Here is a 25094-nt window from a genome sequence, read left to right as displayed (position 1 = left end):
TCTGCCTCCCTTTCTTCTCCTTCTGCCGCTCACCATCTGCTTTAGAGAGACTTCTCCTAGACTCTCCTTCGATCCCCATTTCGAAAGGGGGATCCCGGGCTGGACAGTTCCAGTTTTTTCCAGAGAGCTTCTTCTCTAGAGTTACTGGCAGCACCGCAACAAAGCCCCGCCTCGGGGTTAATAGGGTTAAGAATGGGTATTAGTGGATACTGGCTCTGGATGGACTTTGGTTAGAGAGAAAAAAGGGAAGTATCGTCCAAAGTTTTGTTAGTGAAGTGCATATATGGGGATGTTAAGACATATGCCACTGCCTGAGCAATGGGTGCAGGTAGGCAAGAATACCAAGCATCTGAGGGATGGGCATTGTGTCCTAAGTAGCTCAGGAGTTTCTCCTTGGGTGTTACCTAAGAAGGAAATGGTGGTCTTTGCTGCTGAAGTAGGTCTAACCTGATTGGGGTATATGTCCCCAGATCAGGTCTGCCAATCACAGCAGTATGATCCCTATCTATCACAGGCCTTCACCTCAGCTCAACTGGAAGGGATGTGTGGTATGCAAATTTCCTCATTTGAAATGCATGATGGGCTCCTGTACACTATCAAGGATTCAGGAGGCTCAGCTGGTGGTATTTATTTTATTATTTATTTAAAATATTTTTACCCCACCTTTCTCCTCAAAAGGACCCAGAAACTGGTACTCCAGAATTGGAGACAGGTTGTCCTTAAAATAGCTCATGACCTCCTAGTGGCAGGCCACTTGTGAACAGAAAAAAATGTTGGTCTGGATTTTCTAGTGTTTCTATTGGGTTGAGGTGTACAAGGAGACAGCTCAATATTGCAGCACCTGCCCAGAATGCCAGTGGCTGCAGCCAAAAACCATTCCCGTGAGCCAACTGGTCCCCATGCTCTTTGTGGATTACCCCTTTAAGAGGATATCCTTGGATATACACAGTCCCCTGGAGAAATCAACTAGTGGCCATACCCACATTTTAGTTATCATAGATTTTACTACCTGCTACTCCAAGGCAGTACCCCTACATTCCACTTTTGTGAAAATATTGGCTAGGGAATTTGTCATCCTTTTCAATAGGGTATTACCAGGAGATATTGACAGATCAAGACACAAACTGCATGAGTCAGGTACTGCAACAAATGTGGGCCTCCTTGGCATAAGGCCGCAAAGGACCTCATTCTATCATCTACAGACTAACAGGCTGGTAGAAAGGTTCAATCAGATCCTAAAGGGTATGCTCTGTAAGTTAGTGCAGGAGAAACATCGCAAATAGCATTTTCTCTTGGCCTGGCTCATGTTTTTGATCCAAGAAGTCCCTCAGGCCACTACAGGCTTCTCTCCATTTGAATTACTGTATGGACAACAGCCCTGGGAGGTGTTAAATGAGATCAAAGACTGCTCAGAAGAGAGCCCTAACAACTTATGGTCCTTGGTACAATAGGTGCTGGACATGCAGGACCACCTTCCTCACCAAGGAAGCCCTGAGTAGAGCCCAATGAGCCCCAAAGTGTCACTGCAATGCTAAACTGAAGCCGCAGGAATTTCATCCTGGTCAGAAGGTGCTCCTCCTGCTCCTCGATACTGCTACAAAGCTCCTTGACCAGTGGCAGTGCCCTTTTGAGGTAGTCTGATGTGTGGGGCCCATGGACTATGAGATTCGTATGCCCAGCCAGCACAACCAACTCTTTTATGTCAACCTGTTGAGAGAGTGGAAGGATGGGAAGTAGTTTTGGGGGATGTAGAGGATGCTGTGCTAGGGCTTGAGATTGGCCTGGCATAGGGAAGGAGGACAAGTCTCCCTGTATGGCAGAGGGAGAGAGGACAAGTCTCCCTGTACAGCTGCCATTAAGTCCAGCTGCATGGGGATATTCGAATACAAATACCCCCATTTCTAATGTTTACCCAATTCCCTGGGTGGATGAGCTGTTAGAGATGGTGGGGCAAGTGTGCTTCCTCATATTGCTAGACCTCACAGAGGGGTATTAGCAAATACCACTGTGAGAGGAAGACAGAGAGAAAACAGCCTTCTAGACACCCAAGGGACTATGAATTTATATGCCCTTTGGCCTCCATGGCACTGCTGCAACCTTCCAACAACTGATGGACCAGGTTCTAGAACCTGTAAGAACCTTTGCATCAGCATATATTGATGACATTCTTTTCAGCTCACCTGGGAGTCCCACCTTCTGCACTTGAGGCAGGTTTGTTTGTTTATTTATGTATTTAACTTATATGCCACCCACTCTACCCAAAGGTCTCTGGGTGGTTTACAACAATTAAAATACAATAAAGATACACTAAAAAGATAAAACAATTAAATTACAAGTTCTTATAAGATCTTTGCTAAGCTGGGCTAACAGCAATCCTAGCTAAGTGTAAGTTAGCCCAAGGAAAAGTCCAGTGCTTGGGATTTGTGGTAGGGAGTGGTGAAATGTGGCTAGTAACTGATATGGTTGACAAGCTGTCCAAATGGCCATGGCCTTGCAACAATAAATAGGTCCAGCAGTTCTTGGGGTTGGCAAGGCATTATAGACAGTTTATCCCCCATTTTGGAACTATTGCTGCTCCCCTGACTGACCTGATTTGAAAGAGGGCCCCAAGACAAGTCAGGTGGGCCCCCCAGGAAAACCAGTAATTTCTTAGCCTAAAAGAGGCCCTATGTCAGGGCCCCAGTTCTTGGTTTCCTGGACTTCTCTCAACCATTTATATACCATGGGTTCATCTGAAGAAGATCTGGAATCTGAGGGGTTAATCATAGCTGAGGAAAATGCTGGGCAATTAGTGTCACAGACAGATGAATCGACACCAGATTCTCCTCCCCCACTAGCCAGAGTGAGAGATAAGCTTCGGCAGAGACTCACAACACGAAGGTCTGAGGCTCACATGAATGCTTTGCACAGGAACATCAGGTTGACCAGCCCTGAGTTTTAACAGGGTGGAATGTTTCTAGGAGTTAGATGATTGTTGCTGCTATATAATTTGTACCTAGAGGCTTGCATCCATGCTCCTGCTTGTCTTGAACCTTGCTCTATTGACCTTTGGCTTGTGGACTCTGACTTTTAACTATGGTTTGTGTTTTGGCTTTGACAATTTGGCATCTGTTTTGTATCCCCTGGACTTCTGACCCTGGACTGGCTTATTGGACTTTCTCCTCCTGAATCCCCAAGGAACGTGAGATTATATTACAAATAGATGTTTTGGAGAGGCCCTAGGTGCTGTTTTGGCACAACAGTGGGAGAAGGAACACCTGATTCTCTACCTCAGCTTATGCTCCACGAACAAAAGTAGGCAGCCATCAAGGGAGAGCCCATTGCTGTCTGTTCGGCCACTTACTTGCTGTGGTATTGCCTCTTGGGAGTACCTTTTACCCTGGTGGCAAACCTAGAGGCTTGGAAGCTTTCCAATGGCTTACTCACACCCTACAACCTTCTAAGTTCAAGTTCCAATACTGTAAAGGAAAAGCCCATAGTAATGCTGATTACTTGTCTCGGCTGGGAGGAGGAAGTGTAAATAAAGTGTCCATATGTTTAAATCCTGTAGTTGAGTGCATGAAGCTTGTGCCTGTGAACCCAGCCATCGTCAGCTCCACAGTGCTGGAGGCTGGCCAAGCCCACAACCACCTAAAGAATTTAAAACTATTGTCTTGGTCTCGGTTTGAGATAATTTGTCCATATCCCATTAATGGACTGATTGATTATAATATGTATGTCCCATTCTATTCCATGAGATCTCTGAGTAAGATATTACAAAAAAAATGTTAAGATAAGGAGAAGATTCTTATTTGCATACTTAGAGAATAATATATCCATTTGTGGATCACTTTGTGTTTCCTCTAGTGACTTCAAGCTTGCAGTTATGCCAGTCAGAGATTGTCCCATTAAAAACAACCGGATTTTCCACTTTCACAAGGGGTATGTGGGTTCCTCCTTGCATAAGCAGTGAGAACTGGGGAGCCATACACAGAACAGACCATTCGGAATTCAGTTGAGAACCAACAAGATACTGGCCTTTTAAAAAAAGGGAAACCACTTTAAAACTATTTAAGATCATTCTTAAGGGACGTGGTGGCGCAGAAGCCTGTGCTGCAGGGTCAGAAGACCAAGCAGTCGTAAGATTGAATCCATGCGACGGAGTGAGCGCCCGTTGCTTGTCCCAGCTCCCACCAACCTAGCGGTTCGAAAGCATGCAAATGCGAGTAGATAAATAGGTACCATCTCGGTGGGAAGGTAAACAGTGTTCCGTGTCTAAATCACACTGGCCATGTGACCACGGAAGATTGTCTTCGGACAAACGCTGGCTCTATGGCTTGAAGAGCGGGATGAGCGCCGCCCCCTAGAGTCGGACACGACTGGACAAAAATTGTCAAGGGGAACCTTTACCTTTACCTTTTAAGATCATTCACTTACAACAGAACTCCATAACCTAAGCCAAAGCATACCTTAGCTGCAGGACTGCTCTCCATGGTACTGAAACCAATTCCAAGCCCTAGGTTTGTAACTATGGCACTGAGTAATGGTACTCTGCTCCTGATCTACTGAGGTAAAGCCATCTTTCCTACACTGCTACCCATGATTTGTTGCCTATCCTGGGGGAACAGGGGTTTTTAAGTCCTTTCCTTTTGCTGTATTTTTTCTTTTCTTTTCTTTTTTTAAACGAACAATCACGCTCATAGTTTTCAGCCCCACCAGTGATTAATATAAATATTTATGCAAAGAGAGCAGTAAGTCTAATTAAAAAAATGTGTGTCTTTTTAAAGAACCTCGCTTCTTTAAAGTAATGTGCAACTCCATTATAAATGTCTGACATAATTCCACTCAAATGTACAGTTTATCAGAACTAGATATCTTTAGACCATTGCTATGGCTGTCTGATTAGAGCTTTCTTTTTCATCATACTGATTTTTTTTCTCCCTTTGGCAGATAAGATACGTATAATTCCATTCAAATGATGCTCTGTACCCGGCTCCCCTTTCAACATATTTTTATCCACCTGAAAAGAAAGAAACCATATGTGCAGTCTTAAACTCCAGCTACTTTCATGCACATTATTACCAGTACCACTGCCATTTTCTGTTACAAAGATGAGAATTTTACCAATGACAGTCTACTTTGCTTTATGAGACCATTATCCAAATTACCACATTTGCTTACATTATCCAGCATATCTCAAATATATCTTGAAAACCATCATTTGTGAATTTGTGATTCCCCTTCCTTCTTCTTTGCTTAACAATGTTGCGAAGTCAAGGTGACATTATGAGGTGGCTGCAAAGCAGAACTTCTGTGATCACCATTTAGGCAACATGAGACAGCTGCAAGTGAAGATGACCAAAGGCTGATGGAGCTCCCATACCTGGGAATAGAGGGATAAATCCAGCTTTTAGTCCCAATTGTAGTTATCTCATTGAATCAATGAGCTATGCGTAAGTATTTACTTAAATAGTCCTATTTATTTAATACCTCTACTTTCATTGGGACCAATGACCAAATTTAGTCATATATCCTCTCACAAAGACACTATAAGTTCTACCCATTTCATTTAGCAAAGTCATATGATTTTCCTGGAAATTCCAATAAGTCTTCCACCCATCAAAGTAGATGCATATGTTCACCTTTTGGTGAAACTAATATACCATTGGTAAAGAGTATTTTAGAAATGAAAATATATTCTTTGTTTACTTAGAATATTTCTGACCAACCTTTCCTGGTGCTCAAGGCACCTTTTTCAGTTTCAGTGGAATGTGCTGTTTGGTCTATGTTGCTCTTTGGTCTATGATGTTAACCAAAATATCACATCCCACTTCAGTGTCCTGTCATGCTGTCAACTCACTTCTGACCAAAGGTGACCATATTGCAGTTTTCACAGTATTTGGGATGTTCAAGGAGTGATTTACTATTGCGCAGGGGCCATGCTAATCTTCTCTGTATCGTTCCAATTTTAGTATATGTGCTGCCGAAGCGATTTACTATTGCTGCACTCCTCCTAAGAGTGTCTATGGCCAAGCAGGGATTTGAATTCAAATCTCTGGAGCCCTAGCTCTTTCCACTACACCACATTAGCTTTTTAACCAGCTTTATCAACCCAACTAATTTTGGAATTTCCGAGCAATAAAAGCAGATACATTTATGGAAAAGCTTAGTTGCAACACCTAATTGAAATTATAGATTGCTTAAATACCTTCTGTTATTCTTTTTGCCTATTGAATAAATACACAGGCATGCTAAGCTCTCCTCCTCCATTGCCACTTCCTTTGCCTTTACATATAGAGGGCAATGTGTCTGAAATGAAAGGCCTGTGCTACCTAAGGAGACTTTCCATAGGAATTGGGATCATGGGAAATGAGGGCTTCAATTCTTGTAGAAAACCTCTAAGATTTGTCTTTTGTCTTTAGACTGCTGCTGCCTACACAAAAAGAATGGGAGAACTGGAGATGGAGGGGCAAGGATACTGTATTTCCTTTCTTTGCACGTTCACGATAAATGCTTAAAAACAAGTGAAAATAACTTTAGTTTTTTTCAGTTGCATGTACAGATCAGACTTGTGTACAACCTGAATGTTCGTCCACTGTGGTTTAAGATTTTCAACCCAATATGCAGGTGTCAGATCTATTATCAATATCTCCTGCTATCTACAGGCATTTACTCAATGTACAAGGATGTTAATTTTTCTTATTGCTTCCAATCTTTGTTTCATATTTTATCTATCTAAATTCTAACACAAATAGCTCAGGCATCTACAATACTACTGCATCTACTTTGACAGCATGGCTATATTTTCCTTCCAATATTTGCAAAAAGCTATCCTTATCCCATCACTCTTTTTAAAACTCCTGTTCCAGGCACTCACTAAAAGTTGTTGTTGTTTGCAGCATTTTCTGTAGTTTGGGTTTCACTTTCAACTAATCAAGCTTGACTAAAATGGAAATAGCTCCAAAATCTGTATTCCTAACAGGAAGTAAAACAGAACGAGAGAAGAAAGCATTGCTGCAAGAGGAATACAAATGCTACGTTTATTGATGCAAGAGAGGAGACTATGATGAAGTTGTTTAATGTACTATGCAAAGCAGTAGAACAGTTAGTTTAATATATTTAACTGGGAGAGTTAGAACACAGCTCAGAAGTGCATTTATAATTAAACCCAATGGTCTTAGCCATTTTATTGCTTACCCCAACCCCCCTTAGCTGCAATTGTTTGTGTAGACATAATTCTCCTGGATTATTTGTTTTGTTCCCATGTTTACTTCTGGCCAATTCAGGAAGACAGAAAAACTGAAGTTGCCTAAATAAAGGAAGACCATGAGTTCAAACATGAAGTCCAGCGGGCTGAGTCCATAGCTTCTCCATTTGTATGACTGCTTATGAAGCAAAGTTGGACAATTAGAATGAAGTTAATGAGGTTCTTTCACCCCAAGAGTTAGCACATTATGTTGATAGACAAAACTAGCTTACTTTCAAGGTATTGGTAAGAACAGGAACCATAAAATGGTATCAGATTCCTTCTTCCTATTATAAAGAGAGCTTTGCTTCCTTCCACAGCCGACTGAGCATGACCAGGCTTTTTCAGTCAACAGCTTTCAATGATCAAAAAAGGAAAGGGGAGGGGAAGAGCCATCTGACATTTCATTGTCACATTCATCAGTACTGAGGTTGACCCAATTGTCTCCACATTCTGTAAGATCTGCTGCTCTTCATTAGGATTCGTTCCAGGCTAGGACATAGGCAGCTGCTCAAGATAAAGACCAGGAAGCACCAAATGTGCACAGAACAACAGAGAACAGATTCAGAAGGAATCAGAACCAAGAACAGGCCAATGGTTGTATGAATAGGACAAATAAGAGTCCGAGCCCAGCAACAAGCTGAACAATGCACAGACACTGCCAGTAAGACTATGACCAAAATCATATTTTTGTTAGTGCAAGGTGCCACTGCTAATTGCAGCTAATTGACAAGGTGGTGGAACATGTTACTGTTGCATACCTGGTCACACACCCAGTTTCAGACAGTGGTTCCCAACCTTGGTGTCATAGACCAGTCCAATTGTTCCCAGAAGCCTTCACTATCAGCTCTGCTGGCCAGGGTTTCTGGGAGTTGCAATCAAAGAACACCTGGGTTACCCAAGGCTGGGAATCTGGTCTAAGATGTCCCAGAAAGCTTCGTTGTTGAATGAGCTTCATTGCCTCAGTTTCCAACATCCTGGTATGAAAATCCTCTTGTGTAGCTACAAATGGGTAACTTGACGTTGTGCAAGTGGTTGCAAAATTCATACCAAGCATGTCCATGGGGCAGTTGCACAACTACTTGCACAATTGAGCAGGCAATGTGCCTGGCCATTGCTTCCTACAAGGTGACATAAGTGTAACTTCACTTTACACAAAATACAATAGGATTTCAGCTTTTAACTTCATCCCGAAATGCAATGTCTGAGTAGGAGATCTAGCAGCATCCAGCTGTTTACTACTAGAAAAAAAATCTTATTTATTTATTTATTGGACTTATATATCGTCCCATAGCGCTACAAGCACTCTCCAGGCAGTTTACAATTTAATTATACAGGCTACACATTGCCCCCCCCCCCCAGCAAGCTGGGTACTCATTTTACCGACCTCAGAAGGATAGAAGGCTGAGTCAACCTTGAGCCGGCTACCTGGGATTTGAACCCCAGGTCGTGAGCACAGTTTTAGCTGCAGTACAGTGTTTTAACCACTGCGCCATGAGGCTCTTCATGTTTACTCTGTGGCATCAGCATGCCAGTTTCTTGTCACCTTCTACAACAACCTCATGAAACCATTTTCTAGACTTTCTGGCATAATGAATCAGTCTTGTGAATGACTGCACTGACATACTTGAAGATCACAATTCAGTGCAACCTACTTTTCAAGAAATGAATTGAGACCACGTTTATTGGGCCTATCATACCTCAGTGGTATGATAATAGTTTTTACTTGCCCCCAAAATGGTTGTTGTATTTCTTTATATTTTTTATATACTGCATATATATGGTATATTTATATATACTTTGTCTCTCTCTCTCTCTCTCTCTCTCTCTCTCTCTCTCTCTCTCTCTCTCTCTCTCTCTCTCTCTCTGTGTGTGTGTGTGTGTGTGTGTGTGTGTGTGTGTGTGTGTGTGTGTGTGTGTGTGTGTGTAAAATATTTATACTTTGACTTTATGTATTTGATTTATACACTACCTTTCTTTCCAGCTTGGGATTCAAGAAACCCCTATGGGTGTTGGAATTTAAAAGTCAGAAATAAAAACACAAATGCTACCGTATGAAAACACAGACTATACTATAAAAGTGCAATTGAATTAAAGGGACTGGAAACAGAAAACACCAGCTCTTTTTCCAAAGCCTTCTCCTTGAATATGTAACCAGTGTGATGAAGCAGTTACAGGGATGGGCAGGGATTTCAAAGATTCAGGTTTAAATTTTTACTGAGCCATTAAATTCCTTTGTTGATTTTGGGACAGTTACTGTCTCTCACCCTGACTTCCACTTCAGGAGCATTCTAAGCTGAATAGCTAAGTAATTTAAGGTATCTGAAGGCAGAGCCATAGTTTGGGAGTATGATTCCTTTAGAGGGGCTTGACTTGATGATCCAGAGGGTCCCTTATAGCTCTCCAGTTCTAAGATTACTATTAATATAATGATAAAGTAGAAAGGGATGTAGAGGAAAAACAAATAGAGATGGTATATGGTCTGTGCAGAGTTTAGAAAGAACTACTTACAAAACTGTCAAAACACTCCCCGGTATCATTTGGAGCTCACATCCAGAAATACCTAAACAAAAAAGAGCCACTACTGGAGACACTATTGTGAATATTATAAGAACACAAGGGACTTGGTATGAAAGATCCTTTTAGGCCAATATCTGATTTCCAGCAGTGACCAGAATGATGCCTTTAGAAAGCATGGAAGCAGAAAAAAGCTGTCAAGATTCACTTCCTGCTACTGGCCTATTTGCAGAAGCTCCATTTGTCTCATTCGGCCCCCGAAATGTATTGCAACAAGGATTTCATTCAAAGCAAGCTATAACAACTCTATGTTGAGTGAGTCCAGTATTAAATTCCACTCCTTCCTTCTTCCTGACTGGCTATCTTCCTTTATGACTTTCTTCTCACAGATCTAATACCTTATTCTACAGGCTTAATTAAAACAGTTGTGCAATAAAAAAAGGTAATTATTAATTATTTCACTTCATTTCTCCACATCCCATCCTATAGTCAGACTTTTACAATTTTTTAAAAACATTTAATGGCTTAGAGGTCCATTGTGGACTTCCTGAAGGAGAAGCAAACCTGTGCCAACTCTTAGCATAAGCCTCAGTAATGCTCAGTCACTTAGAACTTCTCCATCTGGGTTTTTATCCATCTAGAGAAAATGTATTTTCCAACTTAGTGAAGAGTCAAATGTTTAAGATATATTATTATTATAATAATAACAGTTTTCAAGCCTGCAAAAAAGAAAAGAAAATTATCCATCTATAAATATAATCAAACACCTGATCTGATAACAGGACTTCATGATAAGGAAAATACTTCTTTGGCTTACCATTTCCAGAATCCTACTGTTCTATGCCAGATAAGGAATTTGTAATAACTTTTTTAAAAGACACTTTTCATATTTCTAACCAGAAAAAAAAGCCATCCAGAAGCAGAAAGGGTAGACTTGAAGAGTAGATTTACGTAAACACTGCCATATTATGTACATGTATGTTTGCAAATTAACAAATGTTGCCAAATGATGGAGGTGCCTCTAAAAGGCTAAAACAGCTGTACTTGGAAAAACCCCTCCAATATAGTTTACTGAAACTGTTCAGTCGTTCACCACTTTCACTTAGCCACATTCCTATTATGGGTGTGTTTCATATTCAGAATGTATTCATATAGCAAAGTAAAGCAGGAGTTTTTGTCAGTTTCAAGATTGATCTGAAGCAAAACAAAGAATCCAAAAACGGGACTTAAATTGAATCAGATCTCTTTTGACTGCTGAGTATTGCTTCCAGGATTTAGGTTTTTTTAAAAAAAAGCTGGTGAAGAAAATGAGTCTCATTCAGACTCACGTAGACAATAAAAATAAATTTCAACAGAACCAGGAAGCCTAAAGTAGAAGCAGATGAAAAGGCCAAGCTCTTCTGGAAACTCCAGTCACAGAACTCAGCAAAGGTTCAGATAAACCAGGTAAATTCCCCTGCCCTCATGATTATTCACCTTTTTATGTCTTGGCAAGGCAGGGAAGTTCATTAGAGATTAGTTGCATCACTTTCCATTTCAGTAGGGTGGGTATGCATTGAAGTTTGTTTTTGTTTTAGGCAGCTGTAGATCTCTTTTTGCACCGCAGTTTAGAATCCAAACAACTGAGTGTCTCTGTGTGTGAATGTGCCATGGATCTCTTGAGTCTCTTGGGAGAAGGGTAGCATTATGAACAGGACCTGAGCTATCACCCAGGCTCTATTTTGTGACACGCAAGGCATCAACTCAATGCTCTGTCCACTGAGGCAATAAAGCTTCCCCTATCCTGGGTAGCATAACTGGAGAACAAGCCGGAACCAATGTAAATATTGAAAGCAGTTCTACAACTCCATTAGACATTCTTGCTAAAAAAATTTATATTGAGACAGGTAACCTTCTTCTACTCCTTCACTTATAGGACAGCCAATGGCCAGCCCAATTGGAGTATTCACTTGTAAAGTGTAGTGACACAGCTTAACATATGGGGAAATTTCCAACAGACTTCAAAAAGCACATATTAGAGATGGGATGGGGAGAAGTCCAAAAGAAGAGAGTAATGTGAGAATATTCAGATTAATGTTTGAAAATGCATTCCAAATGTGCCAGTTTAGGCACTGCAGCATGGCAGTCAAATACAGTATTATTTTTATTAGTGTTTAATAGATGTTTTAGAGAAGACAAATAGAGCTACATTTGGACTCTGCTTGAACTAGCTATTATACTAGCTGCTTTCTCCATTCCAGATTATTTTGAATCCTCTTTAAAGACGTCAAACTGTTTTGGAATTCTAGACTGGAAGCTTCAAATAAACAAAGACGCTGCCAGTCCCTTTCTGGAATAGGGCTTGTGTTAGTCTACAGTGCAACTGGTGTTCATCTACTGAAGTGCTTTAATGAAGTGCTCATCTACTGATAGTGGATGTCACAGTCCTTTGGAAGATGAGCACTTCTTTAAAGCAAACACATGCCCTTGATGAAACCCAGTTCAAGGCCACCAACTCTGTTATTCAGCACGATTGTAAACCAAATTCTACTAATAAGCCACTCTGTTCAGTCAAGTCTACTCCGTCTTCAAGTTATCTTAACTCACTGAGTTATGCAGCCAGCTGCATTTAATATTCTTCTCTTGAAATGCTATTCACTTCCATCACTACTTTTCCTCCTAATTCAACCTATTTTTAAAAACTCATAATTGATTGTGTGCTGTTTTCTAATAGCCAACAATAGCAAGTAAGTTTTATTAGGCAAAAATAATAAATTAATAAGCGATTAAAGTAAACCTAATTTGTTAGTGTGACATGTGTGTAAAACAGGAAATGGAATGTGACTATTATTGTGAATCACTGTACAGTTAATTAACAGCGACTTATTGGATTTATGCTAGCAGTCTAAAAGTGGTGCTGCTACCATGCAAATATTTGGATTTTCTGAAAGAAACACGTGCCCCATTTTGAAAATAATTGTTTTTAAAATGTAAAGTCATGGGTTTAAACAGTTATGGACTGTGGCTGATGTTATCTGTTATACCCTCCAAATACACGTTTGAAGTCATACATGTTCTGACAATATACATGATTAAGAAATCTTCAGATAATAGCAATCAATGTTGTTTAACATAGATTGGACTCACTAAATGACACATTCACACTCAATAGGGGAATTTTATTGGGCACATAAGAATTATAAATGTTTGTATTGGGTTTAAGAAAGATTATGGGAGAGATACATAAATGGCAAACAGTATGTTTCTAAATCAAGTGACCAGATAGTAAAATCCATTTGCTTCGGAAACATTCAAGGGAAATGGTTATTCTGGGTTTTTCGGGCTCTTTGGCCGTGTTCTGAAGGTTGTTCTTCCTGACGTTTCGCCAATCTCTGTGGCCGGCATCTTCAGAGGACAGCAACCTGTACTCTGGTGTAGTTGGCTTGGGAGTGCAGTATTTATGGCTGTGAGATAGGCTTTTGTCTTTTCCTGTAGATGGGTGATTAGTGTGTATTGCTGTGCTAAGGGGAAGAGATTATCTGTTCCTGTGGTTGATGGGTGTCATTAGCTGGTCTTTTGTGTGTAGTGATCCCCTGTCCTTGTGGGTGGGTAGAGTTCATTGACCTTTTGCACGTAGTATGTTTGATAGCTGGGAGCCAAGTTTTGTTGAGCTTCATACTTTCCTCTTTTTTGTTGAAACTGTGCTTGTGCTTGTGGATTCCAACAACAATCACGGCCACAGAGACTGGCGAAACGTCAGGAAGAACAACCTTCAGAACATGGCCAAAGAGCCCAAAAAACCCAGAACAACCATTAAATCCCGGCCGCGAAAGCCTTCATGAATATATTAAAGGGAAATATTCACCAAAAAGAAGCAAACACACAAGGCTGGGTGGGTTCCAAGATCCAGGGTGCGATTACAAGACCTGGATAAATTAAAGAGGGCTGGATCAAAGTATAAGAGATAACAGGGATTGAGACTATTCCAGCAAATTGGGGTGCAGAGATTGCTACAAGGATAAGAAGGGGGGAAAGTAGGGATTTTTTCCTAAGCAATGCACACACATACCAAAGAAAAGGAGAAAAGAAGGGAAAGCAGCCATTGTGTAAAGAAAACAACCTCCAGAAATGTATCAGATAATTGCTTGTCTCATTAAACTGCCTCAGAGAGAAAGTGGGGGGTTCTGTACTTCTTCCAGGAAAAAATCAAGGGAAGGAAATTGGTACAGAGACCCCAAAAGAGGACAAGATACTAAGCCAATATATCATGAATTCAGGGGGGAAAAGATGAGATTGTAAATTACTTTGGCTAAATCCTAGACTCTGGATGGTTGAGATAGATATTCTGCATAGGCTACATCTCAGGGTGGAATCCAGTCTTTAGTTAATTCAATTCAAGTGAAAGTATAGAGCAGAAGTTAACATTTTTAATAAGATTTTTCAAGTGATGGTGCTCCCCTGTCAGTTTGGTCAAATAGTGTCTGCCTATTCCTTCTCAGCGAGATTCAACCTGCTTTTAGTCTTACACAGATGGATAATTCTTGCTGATCTTCTTTTGCAAAGGACAGAAAGACATTAAAAAACAATGGTAATGGCTAAGTGGTCCACCTTGCTTCTCAGGATATTACGGCAAATTTTTGTATAAGAAAAAGTCTGAGCGCTGTGGATTGGACTGATTACTCACCTGAGCTTCAAAGGGGAGTGGATGTTGTGGTTGTAGCAAAGGAGTAGATTCATGCTATAAGCACATTTTCATCTGAGGTTCATTTGAGAACCAGTGAAATTTAGTTTCAGCCTGTGATTTTAATCTTTTCCTGTGACTAGACATAAAAAATCTAGGTAAAGCAGCAACTCTGTGTAAGGTGTGTACATGTTTGGCCTGGATAAGGTGAAGAACCAGAGAGAGAGTTAGGACACAAAGATGGAGACCGATAGAACCAGAGGAACTATGGGACTTTGTATTTCTGACTGTAAGCCCTCATAGTAAGAAATGCAACTATTGAACTGTGAATTTGAACTATGCATTCAGTAAGTTGACAAAAACATCTGCTGCTGAGGGAGTAGAGCAAAGGGGATTAAGAAGACCCTGGTACGAGGATCCTCCTGAGCAAGCAGATTCCATACCTGTTCACTAAGTGATGGAAGACCCACTAAGTGCATTCCATACTTCACAATAGGTGATAAGGACCATATATCTAGAGGGAAACAAATAAACATCTAATGTGCATGCCCAGCTAGCAACCTGCCTAAAAGGAACATAAAAAGAGGGGTCTGGGCAACCATAATTTGTCTGATGAGACCAAAAGGCCTTTGGAACTAACTACTTTCTTTGAAAATTAGATAAAGCAAATAAAGAATTCTCTCTTTGGTGAGTATGTATGTGGTGTGAATGTGCTGAATGTATAAAACCCCTTTATTTAGAATTGTAATCAATAGGTAATAAGGTATATTCATTTTGCATTTATAAATGTGTCTTGTGTGGTCCTTCTTGGGATACAAAAGCTCTCATGGTCACCCTTTTGTGACATCTGTACACTACACATACTTTTAGTTAGGCATCCTTCAGTCTCGAAAGACTATGGTAACATGCTCTGTATTGAGGACTGAGAAGGCTTTACAGGTGTAAGTCTTTGAAGACAGATGTACAAAACTAGCCAGATTGATAAAGCTAGATCAGTCTGTACATTCTCAGGTATATAGGGATTACTATCTTCTTCACTGATCAGCAGTGATGATCTTAACCAAGGATTCAGACAAAGTATTTCCCCAATCCACTGACATCTGTTGGTAGTTCTTTTGGTAATTTGAAGAGATCATGGAAAGCACATCGCTAAATTTAATGATGGTCTCCCTGAACATTATTTTGTGTCTGTCTCCACTTAGTGAATCTCGGGGTCAAATATGTATCTCTGACCTGCTTGCATTCACTCCCCTGGGTTTGCTGCTACTTGATTGCAGCTAATAGAACAGAACCATCTCTTGAAAACCAAGCCCTATGAGAAACACCTGAGCAAAGCAAAAAGGTGAAGAGGAAAGGGGGAAATCAGATTGCTGGCCACCTTTTATTTATAGCCTTGGGTCATAAATTCCAAATCACTGGCTCTTGCAGACAGCAAACTACAATTATCTCCATCCAAGAAGCTGTGCCTGGTCCCCAACAGCAGCCATGAAACTTTTGGGACTTTAATATAAACATATTATTTTGAAGCGACCGATGAGAAGTTGGTGCAAATCCTGAGGAAGGTGAATTATCATCAAAAGCTTGCTCTACTCTTTTGGTTTTGGTTGTATTTTCTTAATGGTCCAATAAAAAGTATCACATATCCCAGCATTTGTATTGTTCTGAGGATCATGCGATCTTGTCCTGATTTTTTTGAGCATGTTGGATAGAGTACGGTTTATTGCTATGGTCCTTAGACCAATCACACAGGGGAAAAACCTAGACCTTTTCAATTTTCAAAGTTCCAAATGCTTTGTGAAAACATTTGATATTAAAAGACAATTTAAAATCTCGTATCTAGTTACCCTAAAATTTCCAGCATTCCAGGTACTTCATAAAGACATTTGACATTAAAAGACAATTTGGGTAGGTGTAGCCTGGAGAACTAAAGACTGACAGCCATTTTCCAATTACTGAAGAGCTATTACGTCAAATATGGAGCAAACATGTTTTCTGTTACTTCGGGAGTTGGTGAGTGCTCCAACACTGGAAGCATTCAATAAAAACTTAGATAATCACCTGGCAGATGTGCTTTGATTGTATTGCTGCATTGAGCCAGGGGTTGGACTTCAATGGCCTTGTAGACCCCTTCCAACTTCACTTTTCTATGATTCTATGATTCTATGCAACACCCGGGATCTGCAAAGCCAGTGGGTGGGGGACACATTCAAGCTCTGGACCAACCCTGCTCATACAGTTCATGTGATGACCACATCACAGTTGATGTAGAGAGGAAATGAGGCAAAACAAAATAGTTTATTAGGGTTAGACTACCCATATATGCTGGCATATGCTGGCACCCAATGTGGAGTAGTGGATAGAGTAATGGACTAGGACCCAAGAGACCATGGGTCTGCCATGGAAACTCACAGTGAGGGTGGAAGTGGTAAAACCATTCCTTAAATACCTCACTGTGAGCCAGTTGCAGCTTGCTGGCAAAGCGGTCAGCCTCCTATGGAAGGAGAAATGCTCTCCCCATTCCAAACACCTAGGCCCATGGAGAAGAGCAGGGGCCAGACACACCCCTCAGAGGGGGAAGGTTCTCTGGCTGGGCTAGAAATAGGAGGGGGAGATGAGAGCTCGGGGAGGAAGAACATGCTGACACTTAGCAGGATGCCCTGGAATTCCTCACTGATGAAAATAAAGCCTCATTACCAGGAGAGGAGCTGGGAGGGAGCCAGAAGTCCTTGCCAACCTGGGAAGGCTGATAATGTGGTGTCCAAACCTTGAGAGGGTAAGCAAGAAGGCTGGGAAGGAGAGTCGGTGGCCTTAGCTCCTGTCCTTCCCCAGTTGCTTAAGCTGACTCCCAGGACTAGAGCGAAGAGAGGAGGGGCTCCTGCCTGCCCTAATTGAACAGTTTTCTCTATGGGGACATTTCTGCTTTACTGACCAGGGAGTGAAGTAACTCCTGGCTGGCTAGGGGACTACGTTGCTGGGACTAAGGTCAGAGGCTCAAGGGTATTGAGGCTCCCTGGACAATTCTGCTGTTGCCCAGAGGGGCTTGGTGCTGCAAGGAACCCCAGCACCCTCACACCCTACAGGGGCTGTCTCTGCAAGAAGTTGTGTTTATGCATCATCTTTCCACCCTTCTTTGTTCCCAATAAAGTCCTAATGCTTACTGCCTCATCATGGAGGGAGCAGCAGGGGTCGCTCACACTCGCCTACCTTGAAAACTCTATTAAGGCAGTTCTGACCTGAGGGCACATAACAACACACACACACACACACACACACACACACACACACACACACACACACACACACACACACACACATGTAAATTACATAGCAAATACTTTTGTTGTTGTTGTTCTTGTTGCTATTGTTTAATGGCATGAAGGATGACTAGGCTCAGTACCACGGGAAAGGGGGCAGAATCTGTTCCTCTCTACCTAAAATGTCTCTTCCAGCTCTGATACACACTCCAAATAACAGTGATTAACAGAAAAAAGTCCCCAATGTGTGTAAATAACAGCTGCCCCCAAGGGAGAATGTTTTAGAATGTATTGCAGAATGGGAAGGAAAGAATAAACTGATTATTTTAGAGTGAACAAAATCTAGATAGGTAACAAGATTCATTTTAGGGTGTGACTGTACAGTGAGGGAACTCTGCATTCATTCACTGTGAAATCCCATCAGGCCGCATAAGAATTACAAGTGGCTTAAATCAAACTGCTTGCAATTCTAATTATAGCCCTGCAGGTGGCACTGTTAAAAGAACTGCTTTAATAGGCAAAAAGACAGACTTTTTCTTGTTTCATGATCAGCTTCTGACACCTTTGCTTAGCTGTTAAAAAAGAAATAAAAGAAATAAAATAATAGGATTGTTGCCCAGGAGGAAAAGCTTTTTTTTAAAAAGGAGATTCTTCAGAGAGAAGGTTTGCTGGGCAGAGTGTGTGATGGTGGTGCCCTTTGTATATATATGCTTGCACCTTAATGAGGTAAGAGATCAGGTGGAAGGTGGGAAAGTGCTTTGAATGCATGTGTGCATACCTTGTCTTCCCTTTCTGCATTAGTTCAACATTTTAAATAAAGGAAGGTTCCCTCGGGGAGAGCCAAAGATACGGATTGGGGAGAGGGACTCCAAGCTGATTAGCATTTCCGACTGCATTGTCTGATCAATGGGGAAAAATACATATCAGACCCCAAATCTATAGTGTTTTCTTCTCTCTCTCTTTTTACAATTTTTGCTACTGTGGTTGGCCCCTTAGTAAGCATAATGCATAGCTGACCTCTGAAGGGACTCAGAAGAATCAGGAACAGACCTAGCATCTCTGTGTTACTAAAATGAAGGTTAAACCAGCCTTTTCCAAACCAAGGCTTTTCAGATGGGAGACTACAACTCCCATCATCGCTTGCTCATGCCAACTGATGAAATGATGAGAGTTACCCCAAGCAGGTATCTTCCAATATACGTTACATCACCTCTTCATCCATTAGGCATGATAGCTTGTGGATGAGGGAACTTTTACCAGAACGGCACTGGTAACTTTTCTGTCATTTCTTCTCTTTTACAATGCCTTCTGATGTCATTCCAGGACAAGGGGGATAGCCGCGGAAGTACAGCTGGGTGAGATTGGGAGAAAATTTGATGAAGTGGCTATATTTTTCTAGGCAATCACAAACAAAAGAAGGATATCAGAAATTCTCAGAAAAAAAATTCTCCAGTGAAATTTTGTCACAGTTCTTGTCCTAAATGACACTCAAAATCCACAAAAACATCAGATTGCTGGACTGGCAACTATAAATGTTATGGTGCATCAGTCAGTCAGCTTTGCCTGAATCAGCCTCTCCTGCTTGCTTCCATCATGCTGCAAAGACTGTGTCAGTTTATGAGGTTGTGCCTACTCAGTTTGTTTCTCAGTGGAAGCATTCAGCATACCTTGTGCCACAAATGCCACAAAGAGACCACAAAACTATTTAAAAGCAGGCCTTCTTCTTCCACTTACGTATTAGCATTCTATTCCTAAACACTTCCTTTCTCCAATATTACCTTAGATTAATTGGCAATGTATAAATGATGTTGCAGAGTTGACAATGGTAACCATGGCAGCCTTTCTACTATCTGCACAACAAATATGTAATTCATTCCTCAAGAAAACATAATTAGAGCGGAATGTAATACAGTCCCTTAAAGCATCACTATGCTAAATCTCTTTTGGAGTGGCATTCCTACAGGTTAGCTGACTTTCAGGCTGATGCCATGAAGTTGGTTTTATTTTATTCTACAGCCAAAAGATGGCACTGTGGCATCGGTTATGCATCACACATTCACACAGGGAACTCTGCTCAAACTGTGACACACTACAACAGTTGGCGCCTAAGCAAACGTAACTGTGCATTGTTCACCATTTTGCTTAGCTGTTCCCCAATATCAGGAGACCCCATATAGAGACATGTGGTAATCAAAGAAGCAACTTCAAAAATAACCATTTTATGTAACTGTGGAAATAGCAAAGAAGGAAGAAATAGGTAGTCTTAAATGAAAGGTTCCTGTATTCATTTCTCTGATGATATCTCCACAATCCGACAGCTCCCTTCCAAACTAAATGTGAGTTTTGTCTCAAACAGAAGCCATATTCAGTATTTTTGAAGTCTGATAGAACTGGTCTTATCTGCACTTCCTGGAATAATGTAAAAATTGGAACATGGTTATGTACCTGTTTTCTGCCCTTCCCAAATGTTCCAATGCAGAACAGCATATCAGAATATATCTAGAAGTATGTGCTTTGGGAGAAAATACATTTAGAGATTTGCATTTAAATGCAAATGTTCATGCAGCATAGTGTGGAAACAAGACAGAACAGAGATATGAGTAAAAGAGGGCAAGCCTATAAGTCATTGCTGCCTCAGGCAGAGCAATGGATACTATCATCACCCACTGCTCAAGTCAAGTAAAAATTCATACTTCTCCAAGTGAGCCAAATTATTTTAATACATGAGAATATGTCCTTCATTATAGAGAGCCAGTTAAAGTGGTCAAGAAGTTCTAAATATAAGCCTTTTAAAAGCAATTAGTGGCAATTGAAGAAAATACAGTGTTGGATTAGACAGTTCTATAGATGAAGGCCAGAGAACATCAGGGGTCCAGATGTTATTTCCCATAAGCCCTGGACAACACAAAAAATAGTGAGAGATCATGGGAGTTGTAGTCCAATGAAATCTGGAGATCCAGCAAGGGACCTTAAGTAGGGCTCTCCTTAGAGAGCCTCTTCTCAAAATAAAATACACTGTAAATGTATCTAAAAAAATTGTTCCTTCCCTGCTTCAAATTGTTCACACCCTTTGAAGTTCTTGTCCTTGCACTGTTTAGTCTTCTTGATGCCAGCAAGCAGCAAACATGCAAGGAAAAGAACCAGCAAATATATTCCTATTCCTCCCTTAATTAAACTGCAGCAGTAGCACATACATAATTGTAACAGAGTGAAAGGCATTCGGTAAATTATTGAGACAAGCATATTTTGAGTTCCAGTAATTGGGATGCATGTTTGTTAATAATGATCTAATTGTCACAAAGTCAACAAATGATGGCTGAGTATTTCTTTTGTTTGTTTTTCAGTGATGTGGAGTTTGTTAGTAAAGATCACTGTTTATGGCCAGGACCCGTGCCTGTGTATAAGGCAACAACATGCCTTTTGCTTCTTGGGTTGTGCGTTGACATTGTATTTCTCCAGAGAACCATGAACAACACCCACCAGAGATAACACTTTGTCAGTTGCAGCTGCATGACTGGTAAACATCTGAACTATGCCTAGGGATGTTGTTAGACACAACAGGAAAAGTTCATTCTTATGCCTGTTTATTCAGAAGTAAATCCACCTGCATTCATAGGGACTTTCTCCTAAACAGCTATGAATCACAATTTAACAAAGGCATTTCTGGTTCTGCTGATACTGCTCAGCCAGTTTAAATGTCATACTGTATATGTGAGAAGATCCTGCAAAGAAACCATGGAGTGCAGAGATGTATGATAATAATCAAGTGCCCTCAAGTCAATTCTGTCATATGACAATCCTTTTCAGGATTTTCCAGGTAGTGAATACTCGGAAGTGGTTTGCCATTCCTTTCTTCTGAGGGCAGTTCTGGGATGGTGCAGCTTGCCCAAGGCCACATAGGCTGGCTCTGCTCACAGGAGGCACAGTGGGGAATTGAACTCTCAACTTCTGGTTCCACAGCCCGATACCTAAACCACTGAGCTATCTGTCCAGCCACAAAGTCCTATAGCTCAAATCCACATGAAATGAGGGCGCTATTGTCCTGTTAGGTGGCTCATGAACAAATTGGCTTAGATTGGTCCCTGCCTATTTTCGAACTGCTTCAATGGCAGCATCAAATATTATATACATAATTTAGTTACTTATAAGGAGTTGTTTTGCAATAATGAGTGTAATTAAGTTACGTTTAAAAAGCAATCTATCAAGTAATTATATTGTTCCTCTTTGTGTACCTCTTTCCTAGTTACTTTCAATTTTTTTTCCAAAGGTATTTAAAGAATATTTAGGGTTATTTTTACAGCCCCCTCCCCCAAATCTTAGCCCATTCACATTTTTATCTAAAAGTATGCTATATGTGACAAGGAAAGTATCATTTGCTTCCACATTTCAGAAAGTATTTCAAGGTGCAATATCAGAATTGGCCACTACAAGAAGCTGGAGAGTATTCATTGTGTTAGTTTTAGCAATATTAATAACACATAATGAAATTAATTGCTTTTGTTATCAAAGCAATGACAACTACAGCAATGATCTGTCTGTCTAAAAGGAATGGATAACAAAGAGACATCTTTGTAAAATGTAACATTCCCAGTTTTGGAAGCATCCCTTATCTTCATCACAAGGACAGTTTGGATGGGAATACTGTATTTAGTATAGACGTCTATACTAAATGGTATTTTAGGATATAAAAATCTAGTTTAAATCTCAGAGGAACATTTGATTCAGTCATGTTTGTAACTGTTTCACTAAGGACAGCTCAAGTCCAGTAAAAGCTGGACTTAAGCACTGTTTATTTTTAGTTATGATGGTTCTTGATCTCCTTTAATCAGCTGTCAGGATAAGAAACTAAAAAGATTCTGTTCAGAAGTAGAAGAGAAACTTTTCTTGACATTTGGTGGCACCAGGAAACTGAAAGGAATGGGGGGAAAATACTTCAAAGGATATGAACAGTTTGAAGCAAGGAAAAATTCTTGAAATGTTTTGAGACATGTTTGTTTTCTTTTGAGAAGAGACCTGTAAGAAAAGTCCTAAACAACAAATATTCTCAGTTCCACATAGGAAGAATATGAAGAGTCAAATTAAAAACTTCTAAATTTCCTATAGTCCTCTTTTTGGCAGGCTTGGCAGAGAAAAGAGACATTTTGCTAGACTCCTCACCATTTTAACTAGTAGTCTCCATTTACCCCGACAAAGCCCCAGGAGGACTCTAAGACCGGGATACTGCTGAAGGCACAAAATGGCCATTGGTCTGCAAATACAGGAGGCCAATAGTAACAACTAGAAATCAAAACTTGAGGGTAGCGAGAATGAAGTTGCACCACTCTGCTTTAGCTGACAGGGACCTCATTCCAGCAAAATGTTGCACAAAAATATCCAGCAAAATATTTCCTTCTACTGCAATGTAATTTCGCCACCCACAGATAACATGGAGAATTTCACATGGTTATGTTTTTTTCTTTTTGCATCCGGAAAGAAATTGTAACAGTTTCTTGAAGTGAATGCTAGTTTTTAACTGTCTACTTTCCCAGGTTCTTAAAATAAAACATTACAAATGCTTCATTCCTATGAGCACAAGTGGCATATGAAACCCCTGTGAACATTAGAACAAGAACACATTGCAACGTCTTGGCCCATTCTGTTTGGATGCCATATGAGAATATAAGCTGTCAGCCCTGTGTACCAAAAGTATGCCTTAACAAATGCATTATTCCTTCACTGATATTTCTACCCCTGGATGTGATGTGTACCAACAACAACACAGAACTTCATTTATATAATTACTGCCAGGTTAATATGATCGTATGTATGTTTCAGGGATATGGAGGCGCTGTGGGTTAAACCGCAAAAGCCTCTGTGCTGCAAGGTCAGAAGACCTGCAGTCGTAAGATGTAAGATTGTAAGATCGAATCCATGCGACCAAGTGAGCTCCTGTCACTTGTCCCAGCTCCTGCCAACCTAGCACTTCAAAAGCGTGTAAATGCAAGTAGATAAATAGGTACCACCTCTGTGGGAAGGTAATGGCATTCCGTGTCTAGTCGCGCTGGCTACGTGACCATGGAAACTGTCTACAGACAAACACTGGCTCTATGGCTTGGAGACCGGGATGAGCACCGCACCCTAGAGTCAGACATGACTGGACTAAATGTCTAGGGGAACCTTTACCTATGTATGTTTACTGAAAAAACAGGCCAACTGAAGGTAGTGATATTTATTTTCAGGTAAGTTTGCAGAAATAATCAGTTATTTGGTGTATTGCTGTTGTTATATGCCATCAAATTTCATCCAACATACAGTGGCCTCTAATAGGATTTCCAAGGAATGTTTAAGGAGTGGTTCTGCCATTGACACACCCTGATTTTCCACAGCTGATGGGGTGTTTGAACCCATATCTCCTGACCCTTGACTCCAAGTTCAACAAACTACCACATTGGTTCTGTGCATTTCTAAATTGTTGAACAACTGCCAATAGTATGAAAAGATCTGGAAGAGAATAGCCACTCTTTCAAATGGCACCAGTGTGAATTATTACCATTAGCAATGCTGCCAGTATCAATAGTATGACACATGTGGAAAAAAGTACACTCTTTTTGAATTCTATGGCTTTATATATCAGGACATAATAAAAATCAACCGGATCCTTAGCAGGCATGAAAATTAGGTAAATACAACCTCAGATGAACAGCACATGACAGATTACACTGTGTCATGATTTATTTTACAAAAACAGAGTCAAAATGGAGAAGTTATGCGTGTAAAACTAAGTATACTCTTACTGCTTCCATAGAAAATAAGTGGCTAAGTAGCAGCTAGGTGCTGTTAAAACCAAATGCCCTTGAGTAATTGATCATGAGCAAGTGTGGCCACCTCTATAAAAGCCAAAGTTTTAGCAGTTTGCTGATCTGGAGCATTCAAGTGTGTGTTAACATAAAGCCAAGAAGAAAACATGTCAGCAGTGATTGTAGAGAAACAATGGTTGCTGGCCATCTATCTGGGAAAGTCTAGAAAGTCCTTTCCAAACAATTTAAAGTCCATCATTCTACAGCGAGCAAGATTATTCACAATGGGAAAACATTCAAGATGGTTTCCAATCTTCCCAGGAGTGGATATCCAAGCAAATCCACCCCAAGATCAGATTGTGCAATGCTTGAAAAAACCACAAGAGTTACATCTCAGACTCTACTTCTTAGGCATCCTTCAGTCTCGAGAAACTATGGTAATGTGATCTGAGCTGGAGTGTTCAGGCCTCAGTTAGCATGTCAAATGTTAAAGTTCATGACAGTTCAGTCAGAAAAAGACTGAACAAGTATGGTTGGTGTCACGCACCCCCAGAGACCCCTGTGTATTTTGCCTCTCACACAAGTTCACTTGTTCTTTACCCCTTTTTTTCACTGCCACCAGAGAATATTATCCTCACTATATCAATTAGGAGTCTCACACT

At 40.6% G+C, this 25094-nt stretch overlaps 1 pseudogene; it reads right to left on the bottom strand.

Annotated features, from left to right (window-relative positions):
- Positions 1–5871: 5871 nt before the first annotated feature.
- On the bottom strand, positions 5872–5971 carry LOC144584517 (U6 spliceosomal RNA; annotated as a pseudogene).
- Positions 5972–25094: the final 19123 nt, after the last annotated feature.

The sequence above is a fragment of the Pogona vitticeps genome, chromosome 11, assembly GCF_051106095.1.
Source record: "Pogona vitticeps strain Pit_001003342236 chromosome 11, PviZW2.1, whole genome shotgun sequence".
In the NCBI taxonomy this organism is placed as follows: Eukaryota; Metazoa; Chordata; class Lepidosauria; order Squamata; family Agamidae; genus Pogona; species Pogona vitticeps.
The sequence above is the reverse complement of the archived record's forward strand: the minus strand, read 5'-3'. Positions and strand labels throughout refer to the sequence as shown.